The 27910-nt window shown below is 44.8% G+C and overlaps 1 pseudogene; it reads right to left on the reverse strand.

The window, feature by feature from the left end:
• Positions 1-23628: 23628 nt before the first annotated feature.
• Positions 23629-26310, reverse strand: LOC147980583 (uncharacterized; annotated as a pseudogene).
• Between the last annotated feature and the right edge of the window lie 1600 nt (positions 26311-27910).

Raw genomic sequence — 27910 nt, forward strand, 5'->3', positions numbered from 1 at the left:
ATGTAGATGTATGTGGAGCTGGGGAGGCTTATGATATTGTAGCAAAAAATTCAGCAATAATCAATTCAGAGATGCAAAGTTGAATAAACGCTCAACGACGGTACTATGCTGGTCCTAGACTAGACCGTGCTAGAGACACGAGCCTAGAACACTAACAAAATCACGGCAAGGCACGTAAACAAAGGAAAAACACACTTTGCAAATTTTTTGCTCTCTTTTTTTTGCCGAAAATCACGAGAATGGCGAGTATCTCAAAACTCTTCCCAAGTCAAAATAACAGGATAGGCACGGAATTTTTTTGACTATTTTTTTTGAAAATCAGGGCAGTGACGACCAAAAAGTGTGATAAAAAAATCACTGTGATGGCTCATGTCTCAAAAGATTAAGAAAAGCCCAAAAACAGGATAGGGAAAAATATTTTTTCCTGCCGAAATTTTGGCCTAAAAACTGCCCAGGAGTCTCCAGACCTTTTTTTTCAAAACCAACTCTGGCAAGGAAACACGAATCGGAAAATAGATGGATCTTGAAAACAAACCTAATATGAAAAGAACTCGGATTGGTGGTGGGTATATGGTGGTAGTATATGGTAGCGGTGTTGGTATATGGCAGCGATGGTAGGATATGGCAGCGGTGGTGGTATATGGCAGCGGTGGTAGGATATGACAGTGGTGGTGGTATATGGCAGCCGTGGTAGGTTATGGCAGCGGTGGTGGTATATGGCAGCACAAACTCTAAACTCTGCTAAGACTAGCAACTAGATACGATGATGCAACCGCAAATTCAACAAAGCAAAACCCTAAAAATATCATGCAAATGCTCAGATTGGTTCAGATATGATGAACTAACCCTTTTTTGGCTTTTTCGTGGACTGTAGGTATGTGTAAGTGCATCTAGTGCCCCTTAGTGATTTTGGTGTATTGAAGACTTATAGGTTAAGGGACTAATGCGTTTGTGAGTGTACACAGGTCTATAAGTCTATGAGCAGTTTGATATTTACAAAGAAAGTCGACCCCTAAAAATGAATGTCTTTGACTGAAGACTTTGGATTTTTGAAGACTTTCTGAAGACTTTGAAAGTGAAGAAATTGGTGTGACTGTGAAGACTTGATATTCATACGAGGAACATGAAGCGTGAAGACTTTTGTTTTCGTAGTTTCATTTTCTCTTTCTTGGGTCATAGTAAACACTGTACTGTTAAAGGGGGTCGAGGTAAAACTAAGAAAAATTTTCCAAGTGATGCTCATCTCAAAATCCTACGCCTACCAATCCCTTCGAGTAAAGCCATTGGAAATCTCATACAGTTCAGTCAATTTCTTTAGTGACAGAGACGAAGTTATTCTGGTCTCTGAGGAATTTGTCCTGACTGAGGAGTTAGGAATTCGCCAGTGCGGATTGCCTACAAGTGACGAACATGATAGCCCTGAGGAATTTGGTAGTCAAATTTCCGACCATTGTTGTGCTATGCGTCAGCTGTCCCAAAAATATCTACCCACCTAACGGTCATATAATTGAAGGGAATTTATGTCTTATCATGTCGGGCTGATCCCTAGGCTATAAATAGCCGCCCCCTACAACCACTAGCCGGTTGGCTGCTCCGCGAGAAACTAACACTTGTCATTGAGAGCATCCCATCCTCCGAGGACTTTGAGCGAAAATCTTTAAGTGAGGAAGAACCCAAAACCCCAAACCAAACACCTACAAACCCAAAGTGATTGAGCATCACTGAAGATATTGTTCCTGTGTGGAACCGACGCTTGTTACCTTTGAGGACTATGCATCCTCCAGACGATTAGACGTCATGGTCTAGAGCATCCAAGAGGAAATTGTGGATTGCCGAGTGACCGAGTCTGTGAAGGTTTGGAAGTCACCTGAAGACTTACCATGAGTGATTGGACGAGGTCTGTGTGACCTTAGTTCAAGGAGAATACGGTGAGGACTGTGTGTCCGGGACTGTATGTCCTCAGGTTTAAATACCTAGCCGCTCTAACCAGACGTACAATTGTCACAGCAGTTAGAACTGGTCTACCAAATCATTGTCTTCACCAAGCCTGCTGGTTCTATTTCCTCAACCCTTTCATTTCTTCATTACTGTGTTGTGTACCTGTTCATATCTGTTTGAAGACTTTGACTGGAGACATTCTCTATTTTCTCAATTCAATTTCTTAAGTCTGTTTGTCTTCATTCTATTTTATCCTGTGCTTACGCTTTTCTGTACTCTGTGTTTTTTTCCAATTCATCATGATGTCCTTGCTTATGTTATGTCATGTCTGCATCTGAGTACTTATTCCGCTGCAAGTAGTTCTTCGCTTAAGAATTTTCTCACCCTGAAATTCCTCAGTGAAGAATTTATAAAAATCGCCTATTCACCCCCCCCCCCTCCTAGTCGACTTAACACACTTTCAGTATGAAGAACAAACTCGATCTAAACTATGAAAAACTAGAAAATCTCACTGAGCAACCTGGAAATCTAATACCACTTGATAGAGGCAAAGGTGTTCCTGTTGGGAAATGTAGTAATTTCAAAAAAATTCCTGTGCACACGCAAGATCATGTGATGCATAGCAACGAGAGGGGGGAGTGTGATCTACATACCTAGTAGATCGACAACGGAAGCGTTTGGTTGATGTAGTCGTACGTCTTCACGATCCGACCGATCAAGCACCGAAACTACGGCACCTCCGAGTTCTAGCACACGTTCAGCTCGATGACGATCCCCGGACTCCAATCCAGCAAAGTGTCGGGGAAGAGTTCCGTCAGCACGACGGCGTGGTGACGATCTTGATGCACTACAGCAGCAGGGCTTCGCCTAAACTCCGCTACAGTATTATCGAGGACTATGGTGGCAGGGGGCGCCGCACACGGCTAAGGAAAAGATCACGTGGATCAACTTGTGTGTCTCTGGGGTGCTCCTGCCTCCGTATATAAAGGACAAGAGGGGGGGAAGGCGGCCGGCCAAGGAGGGCGCTCCAGGAGAGTCCTACTCCCTCTGGGAGTAGGATTCCCCCCCCCCCAATCCTAGTTGGAATAGGATTCGCGGAGGGGGGGAAAAGAGAGAGAGGGGCCGGCCCCCTCTCCTTGTCCTATTCGGACCAAGGGAGGGGAGGGGCGCACGGCCCATGTAGGGATGCCTCTTCTCTTTTCCACTAAGGCCCATCATGGCCCATTTAGCTCCCGGGGGGTTCCGGTAACCTCCCGGTACTCCGATAAAATCCCGATTTCACCCGGAACACTTCCGGTATCCAAACATAGGCTTCCAATATATCAATCTTTATGTCTCAACCATTTCGAGACTCCTCGTCATGTCCGTGATCACATCCGGGACTCTGAACAAACTTCGGTACATCAAAAATGCATAAACTCATAATATAACTGTCATCGTAACCTTAAGCGTGCGGACCCTACGGGTTCGAGAACAATGTAGACATGACCGAGACACGTCTCCGGTCAATAACCAATAGCGGGACCTGGATGCCCATATTGGCTCCTACATATTCTACGAAGATCTTTATCGGTCAGACCGCATAACAACATACGTCGTTCCCTTTGTCATCGGTATGTTACTTTCCCGAGATTCGATCGTCGGTATTCCAATACCTAGTTCAATCTCGTTGCTGGTAAGTCTCTTTACTCGTTCTGTAATACATCATCCCGCAACTAACTCATTTAGTTGCAATGCTTGCAAGGCTTATGTGATGTGCATTACCGAGAGGGCCCAGAGATACCTCTCCGACAATCGGAGTGACAAAACCTAATCTTGAAATACGCCAACCCAACATGTACCTTTGGAGACACCTGTAGTACTCCTTTATAATCACCCAGTTACGTTGTGACGTTTGGTAGTACCCAAAGTGTTCCTCCGGTAAACGGGAGTTGCATAATCTCATAGTTATAGGAACATGTATAAGTCATGAAGAAAGCAATAGCAACATACTAAACGATCAGATGCTAAGCTAATGGAATGGGTCATGTCAATCAGATCATTCTTTTAATGATGTGATCCCGTTAATCAAATAACAACTCATTGTTCATGGCTAGGAAACATAACCATCTTTGATTAACGAGCTAGTCAAGTAGAGGCATACTAGTGACACTTTGTTTGTCTATGTATTCACACGTGTATTATGTTTCCGGTTAATACAATTCTAGCATGAATAATAAACATTTATCATGATTATAAGGAAATAAATAATAACTTTATTATTGCCTCTAGGGCATATTTCCTTCAGTCTCCCACTTGCACTAGAGTCAATAATCTAGATTACACAGTAATGATTCTAACACCCATGGATCCTTGGTGCTGATCATGTTTTGCTCATGGAAGAGGCTTAGTCAACGGGTCTGCAATATTCAGATCCGTATGTATCTTGCAAATCTCTATGTCTCCCACCTGGACTAGATCCCGGATGGAATTGAAGCGTCTCTTGATGTGCTTGGTTCTCTTGTGAAATCTGGATTCCTTTGCCAAGGCAATTGCACCAGTATTGTCACAAAAGATTTTCATTGGACCCGATGCACTAGGTATGACACCTAGATCGGATATGAACTCCTTCATCCAGACTCCTTCATTTGCTGCTTCCGAAGCAGCTATGTACTCCGCTTCACATGTAGATCCCGCTACAACGCTTTGTTTAGAACTGCACCAACTTACAGCCCCACCGTTTAATGTAAACACGTATCCGGTTTGCGATTTAGAATCGTCCGGATCAGTATCAAAGCTTGCATCAACGTAACCTTTTACGATGAGCTCTTTGTCACCTCCATATATGAGAAGCATATCCTTAGTCCTTTTCAGGTATTTCAGGATGTTCTTGACCGCTGTCCAGTGATCCACTCCTGGATTACTTTGGTACCTCCCTACTAGACTTATAGCAAGGCACACATCAGGTCTGGTACACAGCATTGCATACATGACAGATCCTATGGCTGATGCATAGGGAACATCTTTCATATTCTCTCTATCTTCTGCAGTGGTCGGGCATTGAGTCTTACTCAACTTCACACTTCGTAACACAGGCAAGAACCCTTTCTTTGCTTGATCCATTTTGAACTTCTTCAAAACTTTGTCAAGGTATGTGGTTTGTGAAAGTCCAATTAAGCGTCTTGATCTATCTCTATAGATCTTAATGCCTAATATGTAAGCAGCTTCACAGAGGTCTTTCACTGAAAAACTTTTATTCAAGTATCCCTTTATGCTATCCAGAAATTCTACATCATTTCTAATTAGTAATATGTCATCCACATATAATATCAGAAATGCTACAGAGCTCCCACTCACTTTCTTGTAAATACAGGCTTCTCCAAAAGTCTGTATAAAACCAAATGCTTTGATCACACTATCAGAACGTTTATTCCAACTCCGAGAGGCTTGCACCAGTCCATAAATGGATCGCTGGAGCTTGCACACTTTGTTAGCTCCCTTTGGATCGACAAAACCATCTGGTTGCATCATATACAACTCTTCTTCCAGAAATCCATTCAGGAATGTAGTTTTGACATCCATCTGCCAAATTTCATAATCATAAAATGCGGCAATTGCTAACATGATTCGGACAGACTTAAGCATCGCTACGGGTGAGAAAGTCTCATCGTAGTCAATCCCTTGAACTTGCCGAAAACCTTTTGCGACAAGTCGAGCTTTGTAGACAGTAATATTACCGTCAGCGTCAGTCTTCTTCTTGAAGATCCATTTATTCTCAATTGCTTGCCGATCATCGGGCAAGTCAACCAAAGTCCATACTTTGTTCTCATACATGGATCCCATCTCAGATTTCATGGCTTCAAGCCACTTTGCAGAATCTGGGCTCACCATCGCTTCTTCATAGTTCGTAGGTTCATCATGATCTAGTAGCATGACTTCCAGAATAGGATTACCGTACCACTCTGGTGCGGATCCCACTCTGGTTGATCTACGAGGTTCAGTAGTATCTTGATCTAAAGTTTCATGATCATCATCATTAGCTTCCTCTCTAATTGGTGTAGGTGTCACTGAAATAGTTTTCTGTGATGCACTACTTTCCAATAAGGGAGTAGGTACAGTTACCTCGTCAAGTTCTACTTTCCTCCCACTCACTTCTTTCGAGAGAAACTCCTTCTCCAGAAAGTTTCCGAATTTAGCAACAGAAGTCCTGCCTTTGGATCTATGATAGAAGGTGTATCCAATAGTTTCCTTTGGATATCCTATGAAGACACATTTCTCCGATTTGGGTTCGAGCTTATCAGGTTGAAGCTTTTTCACATAAGCATCGCAGCCCCAAACTTTCAGAAACAACAACTTTGGTTTCTTGCCAAACCACAGTTCATAAGGCGTCGTCTCAACGGATTTTGATGGTGCCCTATTTAACGTGAATGCGTCCGTCTCTAGAGCGTATCCCCAAAACGATAGCGGTAAATCAGTAAGAGACATCATAGATCGCACCATATCTAGTAAAGTACGATTACGATGTTCGGACACACCATTACGCTATGGTGTTCCGGGTGGCGTGAGCTGCAAAACTATTCCGCATTGTTTCAAATGTACACCAAACTCGTAACTCAAATATTCTCCTCCACAATCAGATCGTAGAAACTTTATTTTCTTGTTACGATGATTTTCAACTTCACTCTGAAATTCTTTGAACTTTTCAAATGTTTCAGACTTATGTTTCATTAAGTAGATATACCCATATCTGCTCAAATCATCTGTGAAGGTGAGAAAATAACGATATCCTCCACGAGCCTCAATATTCATCGGACCACATACATCTGTATGTATAATTTCCAACAAATCTGTTGCCCTCTCCATAGTACCGGAGAACGGCATTTTGGTCATCTTGCCCATGAGGCACGGTTCGCAAGTACCAAGTGATTCATAATTAAGTGGTTCCAAAAGTCCATCAGTATGGAGTTTCTTCATGCGCTTTACACCGATATGACCTAAACGGCAGTGCCATAAATAAGTTGCACTATCATTATCAACTCTGCATCTTTTGGCTTCAACATTATGAATATGTGTGTTACTACTATCGAGATTCAACAAGAATAGACCACTCTTCAAGGGTGCATGACCATAAAATATATTACTCATATAAATAGAACAACCATTATTCTCTGATTTAAATGAATAACCGTCTCGCATTAAACAAGATCCAAATATAATGTTCATGCTCAACGCTGGCACCAAATAACAATTATTTAGGTCTAATACTAATCCCGAAGGTAGATGTAGAGGTAGCGTGCCGACCGCGATCACATCGACTTTGGAACCGTTTCCCACGCGCATCGTCACCTCGTCCTTAGCCAATCTTCGCTTAATCCGTAGTCCCTGTTTCGAGTTGCAAATATTAGCAACAGAACCAGTATCAAATACCCAGGTGCTACTGCGAGCATTGGTAAGGTACACATCAATAACATGTATATCACATATACCTTTGTTCACCTTGCCATCCTTCTTATCCGCCAAATACTTGGGGCAGTTCCGCTTCCAGTGACCAGTCTGCTTGCAGTAGAAGCACTCAGTTTCAGGCTTAGGTCCAGGTTTGGGTTTCTTCTCTTGAGTAGCAACTTGCTTGCCGTTCTTTTTGAAGTTCCCCTTCTTCTTCCCTTTGCCCTTTTTCTTGAAACTAGTGGTCTTGTTGACCATCAACACTTGATGCTCCTTCTTGATTTCTACCTCCGCAGCTTTTAGCATCGCGAAGAGCTCGGGAATAGTCTTACTCATCCCTTGCATATTATAGTTCATCACGAAGCTCTTGTAGCTTGGTGGCAGTGATTGGAGAATTCTGTCAATGACACAATCATCTGGAAGATTAACTCCCAATTGAATCAAGTGATTATTATACCCAGACATTTTGAGTATATGCTCACTAACAGAACTGTTCTCCTCCATCTTGCAGCTATAGAACTTATTGGAGACTTCATATCTCTCAATCCGGGCATTTGCTTGAAATATTAACTTCAACTCCTGGAACATCTCATATGCTCCATGACGTTCAAAACGTCGTTGAAGTCCCGATTCTAAGCCGTAAAGCATGGCACACTGAACTATCGAGTAGTCATCAGCTTTGCTCTGCCAGACGTTCATAACATCCGGCGTTGCTCCTGCAGCAGGCCTGGCACCCAGCGGTGCTTCCAGGACGTAATTCTTCTGTGCAGCAATGAGGATAATCCTCAAGTTACGGACCCAGTCCGTGTAATTGCTACCATCATCTTTCAACTTTGTTTTCTCAAGGAACGCATTAAAATTCAACGGAACAACAGCACGAGCCATCTATCTACAAACAAGCATAAACGAGCAAGATACTTATCAGGTACTAAGTTTCATGATAAATTTAAGTTTAGTTAATTTACTTAAAGAACTCTCACTTAGATAGACATCCCTCTAATCCTCTAAGTGATTACGTGATCCAAATCAACTAAACCATGTCCGATCATCACGTGAGATGGAGTAGTTTCATTGGTGAACATCATTATGTTGATCATATCTACTATATGATTCACGCTCGACCTTTCGGTCTCCGTGTTCCGAGGCCATATCTGTATATGCTTGGCTCGTCAAGTATAACCTGAGTATTCCGCGTGTGCAACTGTTTTGCACCCGTTGTATTTGAACGTAGAACCTATCACACCCGATCATCACGTGGTGTCTCAGCACGAAGAACTTTCGCAACGGTGCATACTCAGGGAGAACACTTCTTGATAATTAGTGAGAGATCATCTTATAATGCTACCGTCAATCAAAGCAAGATAAGATGCATAAAAGATAAACATCACATGCAATCAATATAAGTGATATGATATGGCCATCATCATCTTGTGCTTGTGATCTCCATCTCCGAAGCACCGTCGTGATCACCATCGTCACCGGCATGACACCTTGATCTCCATCGTAGCATCGTTGTCGCCTCGCCAAGCTTGTGCTTCCACGACTATCGCTACCGTTTAGTGATAAAGTAAAGCATTACATCGCGATTGCATTGCATACAATAAAGCGACAACCATATGGCTCCTGCCGTTTGCCGATAACTCGGTTACAAAACATGATCATCTCATACAATAAAATTCAGCATCATGTCTTGACCATATCACATCACAACATGCCCTGCAAAAACAAGTTCGACGTCCTCTACTTTGTTGTTGCAAGTTTTACGTGGCTGCTACGGGCTTAAGTAAGAACCAATCTCACCTACGCATCAAAACCACAATGATAGTTTGTCAATTTGACTCCGTTTTAACCTTCGCAAGGACCGGGCGTAGCCACACTTGGTTCAACTAAAGTTGAAGAAACTGTCACCCACAAGCCACCTCTGTGCAAAGCACGTCGGGAGAACCGGTCTCGCGTAAGCGTACGCGTAATGTCGGTCTGGGCCGCTTCATCCAACAATACCGCCGAACCAAAGTATGACATGCTGGTAGGCAGTATGACTTATATCGCCCACAACTCACTTGTGTTCTACTCGTGCATATAACATCAACATATAAAACCTAGGCTCGGATGCCACTGTTGGGAAACGTAGTAATTTCAAAAAATTTCCTACGCACACGCAAGATCATGTGATGCATAGCAACGAGAGGGGGAGTGTGATCTACATACCTAGTAGATCGACAATGGAAGCGTTTGGTTGATGTAGTCGTACGTCTTCACGATCCGACCGATCAAGCACCGAAACTACGGCACCTCCGAGTTCTAGCACACGTTAAGCTCGATGACGATCCCCGGACTCCGATCCAGCAAAGTGTTGGGGAAGAGTTCCGTCAGCACGACGGCGTGGTGACGATCTTGATGCACTACAGCAGCAGGGCTTCGCCTAAACTCCGCTACAGTATTATCGAGGACTATGGTGGCAGGGGGCGCCGCACACGGCTAAGGAAAAGATCACGTGGATCAACTTGTGTGTCTCTGGGGTGCTCCTGCCTCCGTATATAAAGGACTAGAGGGGGGAAGGCGGCCGGCCAAGGAGGGCGCGCCAGGAGAGTCCTACTCCCTCTGGGAGTAGGATCCCCCCCCCAATCCTAGTTGGAATAGGATTCGCGGAGGGGGGGGAAAGAGAGAGAGGGGCCGGCCCCCTCTCCTTGTCCTATTCGGACCAAGTGAGGGGAGGGACGCGCGGCCCATGTAGGGCTGCCTCTTCTCTTTTCCACTAAGGCCCATCATGGCCCATTTAGCTCCCGGGGGGTTCCGGTAACCTCCCGGTACTCCGGTAAAATCCCGATTTCACCCGGAACACTTCCGGTATCCAAACATAGGCTTCCAATATATCAATCTTTATGTCTCGACCATTTCGAGACTCCTCGTCATGTCCGTGATCACATACGGGACTCCGAACAAACTTCGGTACATCAAAAATGCATAAACTCATAATATAACTGTCATCGTAACCTTAAGCGTGCGGACCCTACGGGTTCGAGAACAATGTAGACATGACCGAGACACGTCTCCGGTCAATAACCAATAGCGGGACCTGGATGCCCATATTGGCTCCTACATATTCTACGAAGATCTTTATCGGTCAGACCGCATAACAACATACGTCGTTCCCTTTGTCATCGGTATGTTACTTGCCCGAGATTCGATCGTCGGTATTCCAATACCTAGTTCAATCTCGTTGCCGGTAAGTCTCTTTACTCGTTCTGTAATACATCATCCCGCAACTAACTCATTTAGTTGCAATGCTTGCAAGGCTTATGTGATGTGCATTACCGAGAGGGCCCAGAGATACCTCTCCGACAATCGGAGTGACAAAACCTAATCTTGAAATACGCCAACCCAACATGTACCTTTGGAGACACCTGTAGTACTCCTTTATAATCACCCAGTTACGTTGTGACGTTTGGTAGTACCCAAAGTGTTCCTCCGGTAAACGGGAGTTGCATAATCTCATAGTTATAGGAACATGTATAAGTCATGAAGAAAGCAATAGCAACATACTAAACGATCGGGTGCTAAGCTAATGGAATGGGTCATGTCAATCAGATCATTCTCTTAATGATGTGATCCCGTTAATCAAATAACAACTCATTGTTCATGGCTAGGAAACATAACCATCTTTGATTAACGAGCTAGTCAAGTAGAGGCATACTAGTGACACTTTGTTTGTCTATGTATTCACACGTGTATTATGTTTCCGGTTAATACAATTCTAGCATGAATAATAAACATTTATCATGATTATAAGGAAATAAATAATAACTTTATTATTGCCTCTAGGGCATATTTCCTTCAGTTCCGCCTTTGGATGAGATGGTGGACATCGTTTTTTGTGGAGTAATCTTTGACGATCTGACTACAAATCGTGCGAGGACGTCACGCCTTAGCAATTGCTAAGCCAACTCCGAGAGGTTATTGACCACGCCGGAGCACGATCAACCTGACCACGAGGGTCTATTTCCTGCAATCAAACAAAGAACAAGCAAGAAACTGAAATTGCAATCTGGATATTGCGAATAAAAGAGGAAAACTTTATTGATCAAGTGGGGTTATGTGACGTCTTGGTTTGGTCGTTGAACACAGATGAAGTACGTGAAGTTGCAACTATGGCGAACTTTTAATCTAAACAGAACCCAAAGTCTAAACAACGTCCTAAGGGCTGTATATATGGAGGAAGAGGGGGAATTTTGTTGCCCTTGGAGGAGGGGTCCGAAACCAACCCTAACTCTTGTTTCCCCACACATACGGACTCTAAAAACAGCCTATACTCAACTATTTTGAAATTACATGGGTCTGACCCAAAAATAAGGTGGCGCGGCACCTATTATAAGCTATGGACGAAATTTATGAAAGGGCATCTTGTATATTTCGTCCATGTCCTTGTCATCAAGGAGACTTCAAAGTACTGAAATCTGCACTAGAAACGCCGTTCTGGTTCCCTTCACGCGTGCCTTCATCTCCATGCTTGTTTCTGCTCCAGTGTTCATCCCTCTTGTCCATGCTAGGCCCTTCATTAGTAATTAACACAAAGTATCCAATTTAGGCAGCATCATATTCTCATGAATATTAGAATTGTTACCCAGAAACGAAAGTACCAGGTAATTCAATTGGCGTGTGCGAGTTCTAGTGATTGGTCCAATATGCATAGCAGCAGGGGTTATGGGTGTAACAATGGTATTGATGTCCTCATCAGGTAGGGGGTCCCGAGCTGGTGGTGTTGACTAGATGGTAACATGAAGTAGAGAGACACGGTGTTTAACCAGGTTCGAGCCCTCTCGAAGAGGTAAAACCCTATATCCTGATTTGGTTGTATTGCTATGATGGGGTACAAAGTACACGTGATCTACCTCGAGATCATATGAACGAGTCTAAAGAATCTTGCCACTACGGACTAAACCCATCGGCTTACATAGGCACTGGGAGTACCTAGGGTTACACATGGTCAGTTGCTTCTCGAGATAAACATGTTGAATATTTGAATATGCCTTGAAGTGTGCGCCAAGTTTTCGAAAGATTCCATCTTGAGTACGCCAAGGGTCATGGTAAACATGGCCCATTCTTCGGTTGTTGGTGGGTCCTCGGCCCAGGCCATGAATGTTAGGCCGACGTGGTGAGTACCCCTAATCCGGGACACCGTCTAGTAACCGAATACACATGTTTCAGGAACCTCGGGGGAGAGGACGGTCCACACGCTAAAGAAGGATGGGACGGTGCACACGCCGGAGAAGGCGACGGTGCACATGCCGGCAACATGTAATTTTACATATCGCTGGTTAAAAGCTTATGTTCATGCAACTTGTTTAAAACTATGTGCATGTTTGCTTGATGTGCTAACCATTTAAATTTGAAGGCAGTCCAAGTGTTTGAATGAGAAAAATGAAAAAAAGAAACTGAAATATGGTGACTCTGACTTTGCGTGACATCGAACTAGCCTTCAAACACACATTAAACGCAGTCGATATGCATTGTGAGTATGACAACAGATATGACGACTCTGCTTAAGTCGCTCCAACTGGGACACTGTAAGAGGCGCAGGTACAATGCAAAGCCGAAACGCTTGATGGCGGGGGAAGGACCGAAGGAAGAAGAATCATGGCGTTTTGCTGTCTCGCTGATGGTGCTCCCCGCAGGCGGCTTGTGTTGATGTTTCCTTTCATAATGCAGTATCGATTAACCTTTCTGCACAAGTCACCTTCCGAGATCCAGAGCCACATGCCGATGCCTGTACGAGCTCTTTTCCAGGCAATCATATTTGAGATTAGTATAGTCTGCCACCCTTGGTTTTCCTTAAACAAATGCATGGCATTGGTAGTGTCACCAGAAGATTTTCTATCGATTGACTTTACAGACCGCTCAGAGCAGCTGTCTTCTGTGAGCATGTGCGTGTACAAATTTGTTTGGCACTTTGTTTGCTAGCTCGAAATGTTAAAACTTTTGCTCAAATTTTGGTGGATTTAGTTGGCAAACCTTTCAGAAATCATGCTTCTGAAAGAAACTGCTACAGTACCATCTTTTCCTTTGTGTGCCTCAAAAAGAATGCAACCATAGGTACGTCAAGAAGCTATGCAGAGTTTGCAATTTGTTTCAGAGATAATATACTAATACGAGTACACTGATTGCGGAAATAAAATACTCCATCCGACAGTAGGCAGGAGAGGTAGCTAGCAGGGATAAGAAGAGCAACAACTAATTTTGGATCATTGCAAGAATCTGGAGTACACCAAAGAAAGATATATTATCTGGTTGTGTTGTTATTCTTTTTGTTTTTAGGTTGATTTGCAGTCTCAGAGCGGATCACTGTATTCCTACCACTTGAACTTCAAGGCCCAGAAGGCCAAAATCCCTTTATAGGCACATGGTCTACCTGCCCTAAAGTACCTCAGCACAACATACAAGATTTCTACTAACTTAGACAACAAAAAGCCTATCCGTTCCTGCCAGTCTTACCCTGGATTAAGGCAAATCACAACACAAGCTCACCTGGCATTGCTCTGATCATCGTGACAGATATGCACGTCTGGTGTCTTCTTTCCTCAGCAAAGCAAGATCATCACTGAAGGAATTCTAACACTCAGAAGCACCTGACACGAGAGGGTCAAGCACCTTGTCATGCAGAAGACAGGAAAACGAAACATCTAAAATGTTACAACTAATTAAACTGCCAAAACGTCTTACATTTATGAACAGAGGTACTCTCTCCGATCCAAAGTAAGTGTCGTGGTTTTAGTTCAAATTTGAACAAAAACCACGACACTTATTTTGGATTGGAGGGAGTAGTAGGTATGAGCATCAGTTTAGCACCTTTCCAATTCATACTGCAGAATTAATGTTAGGTATAGTACATTTGACAATTGTGAACACAACTTTTTTTTTTTTGAAACGGAGGCAAAAGATTTACCTCATATATTAAATAAGGAGAGAAGAGTTTGTTACAACACACACCCAGAATACGGCATGACAATTATTCTCGCAATAAAAAAGACCCTAACTTCTTTGCCCCGGCGGTGATCCAAACGTTTGCCTCGTCGACGATGGTGTTGAGTAGAGTTGGCAGAGGCACGCTCTTATGCCAGAACACTCTTGCGTTTCTCTCATTCCAAATGACCCACGACACAAGCATGGTGATCGAGGCCTTCGCTTTTCGGTTGGTGATGCCCACGGCGCTCATGCTCGCCCACCATGTCTTGACTGAGTCGAAGGAGCTCCACTCCGACGTGTCCATGTCGTGTTTGAGAAATTTATGAATAACCAAATTCCAAAGCCTCAGCATGAAGCGGCATCTGAAGAATAGATGTGTTCCACATTCTTGCACTCCCCTGCACAAGGGGTAAGGGCCACAATTTGACCAACCCCGCTTAGCCAGTCTGTCGGCGGTCCAAATTCTATCTTGCAACGCGAGCCAAGCAAAGAACACAACTTCAAACAGCCTGATTGGGCAGTGAGCTACAAGCCAAATGACAATGAGCATGTAGAATAATAACTGAACTAACAACTGTACATTCTATTGTTTAGTGAAGAAAGAACATGCTGGCCACAAGAAGACTACCTACTGCATATAATACAGACGTTCCAGGACCATGCCCTTTATCTCAGATTCTCTAAAAATGTTCCATGGTTCCATACTTTCCACTAGGTGGCAGAAACATGTACTCCCTCCGTTCTAAAATACATGACTCAACCTTATATTAACTTTAGTATAAAGTTAGTACAAGGTTGAGTCATCTATTTTGGAATGGGGGGAGTACCTCCTAACAGTAAATGCGCGAAAATGTCGAGAGAGAAAAACAAAATGTCCTACAGCAATAGATGGTCGAAGAATTATCTGTGGTAAGTGAAATTTGCAGACATTGCACACATCATGAAAGGAGAGCACACTTGTCTTCTTTTTACCCAAAGGAGAACACAATTGTTAGTAGCAGCAAAATTCTTCGATAGAGAAATAAATTTCAAACTGATGTGATGTAACTCTAGGAGTGTTACGTCTGAATTGAACATCTAGTATGCACAATGAGTGAAGAATGTACTAATTTTAGCCAACTGCACCATATATCCCAACACTTCAGTATGACTGACCAGGAGTGTGAATGTGGACTGTAAAAGGAAAGGCACAAGGTGTGTAGTAGTCTAGATAACATTGGCAATGCAGAAACCTATTTCATGCCAACAAATCTCGACCCACATGAAATTAGCAAAAAGCCCAGCAGCAAGACGATAGCCGATAGGGGCCGGAAGGAATCATGCAAAGGGGAAACAGACATAAAGGAAAAAAGGGAAAAGGAATGTGTGGACCTGTCGTGACCAACAACAGCAGTAGGGCCAGCATTGTTTCACCTCTCACATCTCAAGTGACCGTATCATCATGCAGACTCTCAAAGGCTTTATCGAGCACATGGGGATCGGGGAGGGAACACATCCACACCGCAGAATCATAAGAGTAGCGTACCAGCCCAGTAACCTGAACGAGAAAAAAACAGTAGTGAATTCCACACTGTGATGATGTGCTCCATAGGGTCAAAGTCCGGCCACTGATGAGAGATCTGGTATTCCGCTTGTACGTGCCTAAGTATAGAAATTTAGATTGACTGCTTTGATTAGCAAGGCTGAGACTTGTCAATGTACATCAACAGAAAAGCTCAGGTGGACTATACAGGACACAGAAAGTGTGCTTATAATGGCAGTGTGTAGCGTCCCGAGACCGATGTGCCAGATGTCCTCCAGTTATTCACTATTGTTGCCTTGTCATCTGCTTGCGTGTCATGCATCTCATATCATGTCATCATGTGCATTTTATTTGCATACATGTTCGTCTCATGCATCCGAGCATTTTCCCCGTTATCCGTTTTGCAATCCGGCGCTCCTATATCATCCGGTGTCCCTTTCTATCTCTTTTCGTGTGCGGGTGTTAAATGTTTTTGGATTGGTCCGAGATTTGCCATGCGGCCTTGATTTACTACCGGTAGACCGCCTGTCAAGTTTCGTGCCATTTGGACTTTGTTTGATACTCTAATGGTTAACCGAAGGACCGATAAGGCCTCGTGTGTGTTGCAGCCCAACACCTCTCCAAAGTGGCCCAAAAACCCACCTAAACCCCCTCCATCATCTAGGTCGTTCGATCACGATCGCGTGGCCGAAAACCGCACCTCATTTGGACTCTCCTAGCTCCATTTACCTATAAATATGTGGCCTCCCCCGAAATTTTCGCGGTACAAACCCTAGTTCCTCCTACCTCGCGCCACCGGACAAATTCTCCCACACCAGACATGTCCGCGCCGCCCTCCACAGCCAACCACGCGCTGCCACCTCACCACCGCAGCCCTCTCTCTCCTCCCACCGCCGCCGTGGCCCGCGGAGCCCATCCGGGACCCGCGCGGGCCCGAAGCCGCGCCGTCGCCCGAGGCTGCGCCTCGCATCGCGCCGCCGAGCGCTCGCTCCCCCGCGCGCCGCCTGCTCCTCCACCGCGCCGCCCCACTCCCGTTGGCCGGAGCTCGCCGGCCGCCGACGTCCGTTGCGGCACGCCGCACCCACCGCCCATCGCCGGTGCCTCGCCGCGCCGCTGCGCCTGGCCCTCCTCGTTGCCGGCACCCTCTCCGGCCACCGGATCCGGCCCTCCTCCGGCGACTTCGAGCTAAACTCCGGCGAGTTCTTCGTTCCGGCGGTCATCGACTTCCGTGCCCAATCCGATCTGGATCTGGATCCAACCTCGGTTGACTTTCCCCTCCTAACCCTAATGTTTTGTGCATATTTTGGCATGTCATAACTCTGCAACTGTTGCTCCGATTCATGCATGTAGCATATCAAAATGTTTGTCTCGACGAGGAGATCATTTCATCTCATTGCATCATTTTCATTTGAGCTCATCTTGATACCCTAAATGTTGTTGGAAGAGGGCTATGTGAGGATAGTTTCAGATATGTTTCGGCAAATGCACTTTTGTCATTTTTGCCATGATTAATGTGTGCATGCTATGATCCTGAGCTCTACATGTGTTTTGAAGAATGTCATGCCATCTTTACAGGGGTGTATACCATGTATTTTTTTGATCTTTGTGGTGACTAGTATAAGCATGCAAAGTAGATTACTCAATGATGCTGATTTCAGGGATTTAGAATTTCACTAAGTCCTTGCCCTGTCATTATTTTTATGCCATATGTTCATGTTGTTTCCTAGTGATCCGTGCCTCTTTTGAGCATGATCAGTAAGGATGTTTTGTAGATATGGTGGTGCTATATTCATCCATGTCTTTGTTTGCAATTATGGAGCACCCTAGCTTGAGTCAATCAAGCTCTACTTTTGCTATAAAATGTTCCTGGCAGATTGTTAACATGTTTAGCAATTTTGCCAAGGTTGTTGTAGTTGATTTGTGCATGCTATGTTGTTGTTCTTGTCATTTCTAGCTTCTATGCCATGTCTATGTGCTGAGTGAGTGCATCGAGCTCGTAAACATGCCTACTTGTTATCTCTTTTGCCATGCTCCATTTTTTCACTAAGTCTGAATCTATTTATATTTTTGCTAAGTTCACATGTTTGCAATTGTATTTGCTGATCCCTTTTGGCTCATGGTCACTAAGGGACTTTTGTTGTATTCTTTGAGTAGCTTCATGCCATGCCTTACTTTGCCATGATATGTTCCTGTAGCATGTAGTTATCATGCTCTAAACATTGCTTCCTGATGATAAATTCCTGACTTGTTGTTAATTTCACTAAGTCTGTAACCTGTTATCTTTTGCACTTTTGCCATGCTTGTTTGAACCTGCTATTGAGTGAATTAGCCGTAGCTCAGTGTTCATTTTTTGTCAAGCATCTTGAGTGGATCCCTGTCATGTATTTTGTTGTCATGTTGGAGTGCTGTAGCATGTTGCTCTTGATGCATTTAGAAGGCTACTTGCTGTTAATCGCAGACCGGTGCCTTATTTGTTTTGCTTGCCATTTCCAAACCGTGCATCCGATTCCGGTGATCTTTATATCGATTTCAACCGAAATCATCTCCTCTTTCCAGTGGAACTCTTGGATTTCCAAGTTGAGGCCAGGTTCAATTATTCCTTTCCAAATCATGCATATGCATCACATATCGTATCCCGCATATCATGCCATGTTCATGTGTTGGTTGTTTACTATGTTGTGTATTTTTTTCCGGTGTTGCTTCTTCGGGTTGGTTCTGATAACGTCGCGTTTGTGAGGACCCGTTCGACTACGTCCGTTTGTCTTCTTCATGGACTCGTTCTTCTTCCTTGCGGGATTTCAGGCAAGATGACCATACCCTCGAAATCACTTTTATCTTTGCTTGCTAGTTGCTCGCTCTTTTGCTATGCCTATACTGCGATACCTACCACTTGCTATATCATGTCTCCCATATTGTGAAGCCAAGCCTCTAACCCACCTTGTCCTAGCAAACCGTTGTTTGGCTATGTTACCGCTTTGCTCAAGCCCCTCTTATAGCGTTGTTAGTTGCATGTGAAGATTGGAGTTTGTTCCTTGTTGGAACATGGATATTTTGTTGGGATATCACAATATCTCTTATTTATATTAATGCATCTATATACTTGGTAAAGGGTGGAAGGCTCGGCCTTATGCCTGGTGTTTTGTTCCACTCTTGCCGCCCTAGTTTCCGTCATATTGGTGTTATGTTCCCGGATTTTGCGTTCCTTACACGGTTGGGTTATAATGGGAACCCCTTGACAGTTCGCTTTGAATAAAACTCCTCCAGCAAGGCCCAACCTTGGTTTTACCATTTGCCTCACCACCACCTACTTTTCCCTTGGGAGTCGCGCTCCCGAGGGTCATCTTTATTTTAACCCCCCGGGCCAGTGCTCCTCTGAGTGTTGGTCCAACCTGTCAGCCGCCGGTGGCCACCAGGGGCAACTCTGGGTTGGCCTATCGGAAGTTTGGACAATCCGGTGTGCCCTGAGAACGAGATATGTGCAGCTTTTATTGGGATTTGTCGGCACATTCGGGTGGCTTTGCTGATCTTGTTTTACCATTGTCGAGGATGTCTTGTAACCGGGATGCCGAGTCTGATCGAATTGTCTTGGGAGAAGGAATATCCTTCGTTGACCGTGAGAGATTGTGATGGGCTAAGTTGGGACACCCCTGCAGGGATTTGAAATTTCGAAAGCCGTGCCCGCGGTTATGGGCAGATGGGAATTTGTTAATGTCCCGTTGTAGAAAACCTGAAACTTAATTTAATTAAAATGCATCAACCGCGTGTGTAACCGTGATGGTCTCTTCTCGGCGGAGTCCGGGAAGTGAACACGGTGTTGGAGTTATGCTTGACGTAGGTTGTTCTAGGATCACTTCTTGATCATAGTTGTTCGACCGTGCTTTTGCCTTCTCTTCTCGCTCTCATTTGCGTATGTTAGCCACCATATATGCTAGTCGCTTGCTACAGCTCCACATCATACCTTTACCCTTCCTATAAGCTTAAATAGTCTTGATCGCGAGGGTGTGAGATTGCTGAGTCCCCGTGACTCACAGATTCCTTCCAAAACCAGATGCAGGGACCGATCATACCGCTCCAGATGATACGACCGAGCTCAAGTGGGAGTTCGATGAAGACTCTCGTCGTTACTACGTGTTTTTCCCAGATGATCAGTATTGGTGCCCAGTTGAGGCGATCGGAGTCTTTGTCGCATTTGGGGGTTGTTCTTCATTTTGGTTCCGTAGTCGGACCTTGAGTGTAATTGGATGAATGTAATGTTATTTATGTATTTGTGTGACGTGGCGAGTGTAAGCCAACTATGTATTCTTTCCTTTTATTGTATTACATGGGTTGTTTGCGAAGATTATATCACTTGCGACATTGCTTTCAATGCGGTTATGCCTCTAAATTGTGTTTTGACACGTAGGAGATATAGCCGCATCGAGGATGTTACACAGTGCCATAGGGGCCTTTATTTGGCGTAATGCCTCAAGGACAGGATCATGAACCTTGCCATCTAGAGTTCAGGAGCTCATCAAAGATGAATTTTGCTATGCAAAACTCCGAATGCATCTGTCATCAAGCAACTGCGCTGGGGTATTAACTGGCTGCGATTAAGAAAAAGTAAAAGTGTAGATCACATGGTAACAACAGCATATAGAAACTTCCAGGGTACCATTTCACATTGTCAGGCCAATCCTAATCCAACTTTACAGAGTATTACTGCAACTTAATCACCCCGACCATCGTTGCTGCTATTACTGAAATTTTGTGGAAAGGCCATTTTACATTAAACACTGAGCAGGTCTTCTTTTTTTTTTGGTCTGGTGATATTGCTTCTGGAAACTACTTCATCATCCCTGTAAGTAGGTTGTAGCCATCAGATCTGTCCTCCCACTTGCAACAGGTCCACACAGCCTCAACAAAAGCACAGTGAAAGCTGAAATGTTGTTTCCAGTCTGAAAAATGTTGCACAGCGTGTAGGACATACTCCCTGTCCTCACCACTTAACATACATACAGATACAGTACATAACCCCCCAAGTATATTTATTGCTCAATTGTAGCTTCACTTGGCGATGGACATTACAGAACCAAAACAAAATCAGTAGGACCATGCTAATTAAAGATTATATACGGCAACTTAAGAAACAAAAAATGGGCAAGTATTCGCCCAAAAAAAAACTTAAGAAACAAAAACAAGTGTCCAGAGTAAGAATCTACCAAATGAATACTGCAGCAAACAAGAACTAAATTAAACTGCCCAATGCATCGGTAAGAAATAACTGGAAGGGGCATGCAAATCTGCACTTCTGCTCCAGGACATATATTGACAGGGTAAACCGGAAGAGTAAATGGTGACACCCAACTTCCTGAGCATTTGCATGCTTAAATATCACCTTATCTCCATCAACCTAACTTATATGATATCCAGTTCTGACAGCTCACTATTTTCTTGGATGATATTTCAAAAAGCTTGCAGCTTAGCTCTGACGTTCGTAGGACAAAACATGAAACCGAGCACTAAAGCCCCATTGAAGGGGCATGGATGAAGCAAGTTTCAGAAAGTGAACATGTCCTTCCAAATGGTTGACACAATCCACAAAAATCCAAAAGTCTACATATAAGAATATAGATATCTATGAATGGAAAAGGGAGAATATGTCCCATTCTCCATATTCATCTCTCATCCAATATGCAAATTGAAGATAACACTAGCAGTTTGGGGTGTCAATTTGGAATCATAATGCCCACATGCAACTTCATATAGTGATATCTATCCTTGTAAGAAACATAGTTGATTTATACTAGATGTGAAACCATCCTTTTGCTTCAGACTGGAGAGTAAACAGCAGTAGTAACTGGTTGATGCTCCAGGGTCACACCATAGAGCAATTCAACAGAAGCTTCTAGAATAGCCTGTTTCCAGGTCGGTTCATGAAACTCGACGTGGCATCAATGCCAGAGGAAATGTGTCAATCTACTCATTGGTCGCCGGCGTCGCAATCTCCGAGTCCGGGTGCTCCTTCAGTCAGCTGCAATCTATGCCAGAGAGTAATCTGCAAGGAAAAAGTCGGGTTTCAGATATTTAGGCCCTGTTCGATAACGGTCCGCTCCTAGAATCTGCAGAGTGGCTAAATGGCAACTCCACCATTTTAAACTACAGCTCCGCCAACTCCGCTCGGGGAGTTGTGGACCGGAGCGTTGCCGAACAGCCCCTTAGACTGAACGAAATTCTTGACAGCTCGTAGAGTTCTGCGGATGGAGATCTTCTCCCTCCTTTTTCGGTTACGAGTTACAGTATCGAAACGTGTGTATATCACAATGACTTGCAGTTCGAGCCAGCTAAATTTTATTCCCATTTTTTGGATTCACATTAACCGTGCAGGTGAGTCGGTAGAAGAATTTCCATATCCCGCTTCAGGTAAAACAGCTAGGAAAGCTCGGACACGATGCCTGTCCCGCTCCCCACGTCAAGAACAGAAACAGTTGTGTTAAAGCACATCAACCAAGCCGCGCCATGGTCACCGCGTGCCCAGACAGGCCAGGACACGACCATCTCCTCTCGAGCGCGTGTCACAAACTCACAATCACCAGCAATGCCGGTGCAACAACACAGCAGCAGCCTCGCCAGGGAGCTAGGGGTCTGCGCTGCAATGCCGCTGGAGCCGGCGCAACAACACCGCCGCAGCGTCAGCAGCAGCCTGGCGACGGAGCTAGGCGTCTGCGCCGCGCTGGGCCGCCTCGACCCGATCGGCGGCGGCGCGGCGCCGGTGCTCCCCAGCACGCTGCTCGACGAGTACGAGCGGCTGGCCATCGAGGCCCAGCTCAGCCGGGCCGTCCTGCGCCGGAGCTACTCCGAGCCGAGCCCGTCCCGGGTCGTCGCGCTGGCGCGGGAGGAGACGGCCGCTCGTGGTGTCGAGGAGGCGGAGAGGCGGGCGCCGTGCGAGCCGAGGGCGCGGAGGGCTTGGCTGCTGGAGGCGCTGAAGCGGGTCCTCTGCTGGCTGGGCGGCGCGTGGGGCGGACACGGCCGGAGCGAGGAACAGCAGGCGACGCCGAAGCCGCCGGCGCCGGAGCCGCCACGGATGCGCCTGCTTGACTACCTTCGCTAGTTACCGCGCGTTAATTTGTTGAACCTTTTGTAATATACATACGGAATCTAAACGTCCAGATGAGATTCGTGTAATGAGAATGAATGAGAGCATGCGTGAGCACCGTGGATTCGACAGCTGGGGTTTCGCTTGCCAAGCGCAGCACCAGCGTGCGCACCTCCGCCACGCAAGCGGGCTTGGCGCGTACGTACGGTGGGAGGGACGCTGGTCGGCGTCGGAGCGTACGTTTCGGCGAAGGACACGACGCTGCATGCACGTCTGCAAAACCATGTGCATGCATGCTATACTCCTTAGACTATGACACTTCGGCATCACGTTGACATGAGTACATGACCACATGATATGACTTGATTCCGGCCGTCTGATACCGGCTTTACCGTGTGCATGGATCAACCAGCCCACTACGCGACGAACGAGCGAGCCTCCCCGCCTGCCGTTGTGAAGGTTTTTTCTTGCTCTCTTTTTTGAACGGCGAAAGGCAGGCTCTGATGATGAGCTTATGCTACAATGGTTTGATCTAGAAACTATTGCCAAGTCTATAGTTCGTTTCTGAACAGGAGGACAGGGGCGGAGCCAGAATTTGAACATGAAGGGGGCGAGACAGATAATAATCATTTCAAATTATACACCACACAAGAATATAGTCTCAATAGTAGAATTGATATGAGTGCATGACAACGTATGTTTAGCAAAAAAAAAGTTACATATCTATCAACTGAAATTCAGCTCTACGAGTACCATCGTCGAAAATGTGGATAATCTCATCAGATGTGACTTTTGCAGCTATATCCTTTCCAATGTAGACAATCATGTAATGTTGAAGAAAGTCATCACCCATTTTGCCTCGAAGACGCGTCTTCACTAGTTTCATAGCAGAAAAGGCTCGCTCGGTGGTTGTCGTTGAAACTGGAAGAGTAATAACCAACCGCAATAGTCTATCAACCATGAATAGTCCTGGACTTTACCAGTTTTGAACAAACCAACAGTCAAATCAGCAAGTGAATGCAAGCATTTTAGGTCTGGATGTGAGCAAACATCCATTCTGAAATGGATAAGTTGAGACTCTAACCGAGCCAAGTCTTGGTTAGAAAAATCAGCAGGATAAAACTTTTCTGCTAGAGTGCATATCTTTGTCACATCAAATGTGTCATGTAGTGGATTCAAGGATACACAAAGCCTCAATAGCTCAGTGCTTTGAATGCTGAACCGGTCATTTAGCTCGACCAACTGTTGATCTATGGCAACATTGAATACATCTGCTTTATAGTGGTGAAGTGTTGTGGTGTTGTCATGCTTGTTTCGAGATTTAGTCATATCAACGTACCTACAAATGGCAACATATATTAGATTAAAATACTTGTGATGATTAATATTCCAATCTAGATATAGGAAAAGAGACATACTTGGAACTAAAATCGGGGGTGTCAATATCATGCTTCAGACAAAAAGATTTAACCTCTTTTAGAAGTGGTTCCCAGCCATCTTCTCTTAGTTCAGCAAGTAGAAACTTTGTGTTTGCAACACAATCTAATGCGTTTAAAATATCCAGAGACTTCCTTTGGAGCATTTGACATAAAACATCTGTGATCTTCATAATTTTTTCCATGAGGTGCATAATGAATACAAAATCAAAAGAGATAATCATCTTTAGGGCGCCCACTGCATCTCCACGAGAATATCTTGTGACTGAACGATCGTTTGCTACACTTCGTAGAACTGCAATCGTAGCAGCAAACATCTTCCTCAAGCTATTAATTGACTTGAAGTGAGAACTCCACCTCGTGTCTCCCGGCCTCTGTAAAGAGCCTATTTGATTTGCCCCTTTTCCCGTATCAAGCTCACCCAATTCAACGCCACGTGCAATTTCAGCAACTTGATTAGCTAATAACTCATCATTCCGTTTAGATGACGCACTAACAACATTTATCACAAAATTTGCATGCTAAAAAAAATTATGCACCTCGTGTACCTCTCGTGATGCTGCAACAAGAGCCAATTGGAGCTGATGAGCCATGCAGTGCACATAATAAGCATATGGGCACTCATTTAATATTAGAGCTTTCAATCCATTCCATTCCCCTCGCATGTTACTTGCGCCGTCGTATCCTTGACCTCTAATATCTTGTACATTCAGGTTATTATCTTCTAAGACAGTACAAATTGCCTCCTTGAGAGTCAATGCAGCAGTGTCACTAACATGTATGATGCAAGGAAGCGCTCATCTATGTACCCTTCTTTATTAGCAAACCGAATGACCAGTGCCATCTGCTCCTTTTTAGATTCATCTCTAGACTTGTCCACCATTATACAAAATTTGCTATTGCCAATTTCTTCTCTAATACTTTTATGCACTTTCCTGGAAAGTAAACCAAGGATTTCTTGCTGAATGGGGTGTGAGGTGTACTTGGCATTTTGTGGAGCATTTTCCAAGACAACATCTCTGACATCCTTGTTATAAGCAGCCAAAAGCTTTACCAACTCAAGAAAATTACCCTGGTTTAGGGATCCTGGAGATTCATCATGGCCTCTAAATGGACAAGCTTGGAATGTTAACCACCTAATGAAATAACAGACAAGGGACATGTTAGTCTTACATAAATACAAAATATACTAGGTTAATTGTTGAAACAAATAAACTTAGCCTTACCTAATGGAATCAATTGTGACTTTAAGTCTTAACCTTGCAGCTGCAACCTTTTTTGTACATACTTGTACCATCGCCTTGTCAATGTGGTTCAATCTATTTTTCAGATTTTCATAACAACGGGTTGAATAGCTATGAGCTGAGTTGGAATCTTTGCCCATGTGGGTTATAAAAGCACAATCTTTGCCATCATTCACCTTTCTCCAGTTTATAAATCCATCCACTATGAATGCACTTGAACCACACTTTCCAGTTGGCTTTTTCGTAAAGAGGAAACAATAGAGGCAGTATGCACGATGTGTGACAAGTGAATACTCTAGCCAAGGCCAATCAGTGAAATAACTATACTGGAATCAGCGGCGGTTTTTTGTTGTTCCATTATATGGATACTCTTTCATGTATGGATGAAAAGCGCCCTTAGAAACATAGAATCGACGTGCTTCATCCTACTTATCGGGATGGAGTTCCCAAATCTGTTGGCGTGTACCAGGATCCCTCACATATTTTGTGCTTCTAGTCCTACCTTCTTCTAAAGTTTCTAGTGGTGCCACAATATTGTGATCATCAGTTTGCATATCAACTAGATTAGGGCTGGAAGTATCATCTACAACAGGTTGCTCCTCCGGTGGATTTGCATTTTCAGTTGCATTAGAGCTAGAAGCAATAGGCTTGAAAAACAAATCTATTGTTGCTGTACTCTTCCTCTTCATCCTTCAGTCATTGGAACATTAAACAAGGAGTGGCATTAGAAAACTATTATGCTACCTTATCAAAGCAGTAAATTAAACTATTATCTCTGTAGAAATTGCGCTAATTCACCAAGATTAACAGTGATTCAGTGTCGTACCTTGATTCCGAGTTGAAGTTGATCTGTTGATGTATGTATGATGCCAATGAAGTACACAAGTAGTTTATGTCTTATGATTGAATCGCATGCACTGAAGTGTTGGACCACTGCCCTAGGCGACGGCGGCAAAAGCAGTAAGACTGCAAGAGCCGACGGTGAACCAGCGATGGGCGGCGGCGGGCGGGCGACGGCGTAGGAAGGTACAGAACCAGAAGACTTGATCGCACGAACGAAATTATCGGGAGGATAAGGGTAGATCGATAGCAGGTAATCTCTTTTTTTTGATATATATGTTGGGGAACGTAGCAATAATTCAAAATTTTCTACCTATCACCAAGATCAATCTATGGAGTCATCTAGCAATGAGGGAAGAGTGGATCTACATACCCTTGTAGATCGCGCGCGGAAGCGTTCAAGAGAACGGGGTTGATGGAGTCGTACTCGTCGTGATCCAAATCACCGATGATCCTAGCGCCGAATGGACGGCACCTCCGCGTTCAACACACGTACGGAGCAGCGATGTCTCCTCCTTCTTGATCCAGCAAGGGGGGAGGAGAGGTTGATGGAGATCCAGCAGCACGACGGCGTGGTGGAAGTAGCGGGATTCCAACAGGGCTTCGCCAAGCGCTGCGGGAGGAGGGAGATGTGTCATGGGAGGGAGAGGGAGGCGCCAGGGCTTAGATGAGGCTGCCCTCCCTTCCCCTCACTATATATAGGGCCAAGGGAGAGGGGGGGCGCAGCCTTGGCCCTTCCTCCAAGGAAGGGTGCGGCCAGGGAGGAGTCCATCCTCCCCAAGGCACCTAGGAGGTGCCTTCCCCCTTTAGGACTCTTCCTTTCCCTTATCTCTTGGCGCATGGGCCTCTTGGGGCTGGTGCCCTTGGCCCATATAGGCCAAGGCGCACACCCCTACAGCCCATGTGCCCCCCCGGGGCAGGTGGACCCCCTTGGTGGACCCCCGGACCCCTTTCGGCACTCCCGGTACAATACTGATAATGCGCGAAACTTTTCCGGCGACCAAAACAAGACTTCCCATATATAAATCTTTACCTCCGGAACTCCTCGTGACGTCCGGGATCTCATCCGGGACTCCGAACAACTTTCGGGTTACCGCATACTTATATCTCTATAACCCTAGCGTCACTGAACCTTAAGTGTGTAGACCCTACGGGTTCGGGAGACACGTAGACATGACCGAGAGGACTCTCCAGCCAATAACCAACAGCGGGATCTGGATACCCATGTTGGCTCCCACATGCTCCTCGATGATCTCATCTGATGAACCACGATGTCGAGGATTCAATCAATCCCGCATACAATTCCCTTTGTCTATCGGTATGTTACTTGCCCGAGATTCGATCGTCGGTATCCCGATACCTTGTTCAATCTCGTTACCGGCAAGTCTCTTTACTCGTTCTGTAACACATCATCCCGTGATCAACTCCTTGATCACATTGTGCACATTATGATGATGTCCTACCGAGTGGGCCCAGA

This window comes from Triticum urartu, chromosome 3A, assembly GCF_056163025.1.
Source record: "Triticum urartu cultivar PI428250 chromosome 3A, HENAU_Tu73, whole genome shotgun sequence".
Taxonomy (NCBI): Eukaryota; Viridiplantae; Streptophyta; class Magnoliopsida; order Poales; family Poaceae; genus Triticum; species Triticum urartu.